Raw genomic sequence first — 1,819 nt, 5'->3', positions numbered from 1 at the left:
AAAAGCAAAGAGAAGAGAAGAAATGAGTATAAAAAAAAAAAAAAAAAGAAGAAAAAAAAGAAAAGAAAAAATTAAATATTATTATAAACTTCACACATTTTATGGGTTTTTTATTTTTATTTTTTTTTATTGAATAATTTTTAAAAATAATATTCACATATAATTATGTATATTTATTTTTATTTCATATATGTACCTATATATATAATATATATATATATTAATATATAAATAAATGCGTACACACTAATAAAAAAAAAAAGTACATATGACAATATAAAGTATTAATAATATCTTATATAAAGCTCCTTATATATTTATAAATAATACATACATAATGTATATATGTTTATATGTATACATATATATGCATACCCTTATGTATATTATATGAATACATTTATATACATACATGTATTTTTTTTTATATGTACATGGACATGCATTGAAATACGTACCCAATACAAAGTCCCCCTTAATTTACATATACATGTTGCATTAATATTTTTGAACTTTGTCAATATTATATATAAGAAAAAAAAAAAAAAAAAAAATATATATATATTTATATATATATATTTATATATATACTTAAATATATTATATGTATAGAACAACATCGTCACAATTAAATATTTTATTCATAATAATTTTATATAATATTTATATTTTAAGCATACTCAATAATGTTTGCTTTTATTGTTTTAATTTCAAAATTTAATTATATATATTTATATATAATTTTTTTTTTTTCTTTATATATATATATATATTAGAAATAAATTATTTTATTAAATTAATTTTTTATAAATATATATATTTAATATATAGAAATTACAACTTTATTACTGCATCAGGAATATATATATATATATATTATTTTATTTTTTTTTTTTTTTTTTTGATTAAGTGTAATGATAATTATATTCTATAATTTTCTATTATATTTAATTCATATATATAATATATATATATATATATATATATATATATATATATATATGTATGTTCAAAATAATATAAAAATTTAAAATTTAGTGTTGAAGTTTTTTTTTTTTTTTTTTAAAAATAATTTATGTTCATGTAAAAATTCATATAAAATATAATAAATATAATTACCATCTATATGTAAATATTTTTTCATTTATATTTTTTGATATATAATATTGTCAATCTGTCTATTTTTCATGTCGTTTTTTTAAATCCTTTTTAATTGAATATCCATTAAAAAATCCATTTTATATTAATTTATATAAATATATATATTTTTTTTTTTGATTTTTAGTTTTTTTGGCAAATTTAAAAAAAAAAAGAAAAAAAAAAAGCATAAAAATTATTGAAAAAATTTGTCATAATTTTAAATAAATAAATAAATATCTATATATATAATTATAATAAATTATTTATATTTTTTTTTTTTGATCTGAAGTAATAATAAAAGTGTCATGTATATATGATATATATGTAACTTTATATGTATATATTTATATGTATGCTTTAATATATTTATAAAATCGTATATATATATTATATATATATATATATATATCATATTTTCATATTTTTTTAATTATCCTTTTTCATGATTGAAAAAAAAAAAAAAATATATATAATATAGATAAGGATACATAGATTATTGTTATTATGTGCATGTCTGTGAATAATTATATATTTGTGATTATATGTTTATACATGAAGTTTTTTTTTTTTTTTTTTTTTTTTTTTTTTTTTTTTTTTTTTGTTTTTTTTGTAATAAATTTTTAATTTTTTTTTCCCTTTTTTTTTGGATTTTTTTTTTTTTTTTTTTGGTTTTTTATTT

The sequence above is a fragment of the Plasmodium reichenowi genome, chromosome 5 (assembly GCF_001601855.1).
Source record: "Plasmodium reichenowi strain SY57 chromosome 5, whole genome shotgun sequence".
In the NCBI taxonomy this organism is placed as follows: Eukaryota; Apicomplexa; class Aconoidasida; order Haemosporida; family Plasmodiidae; genus Plasmodium; species Plasmodium reichenowi.
Note: the sequence above shows the minus strand (reverse complement) of the source record.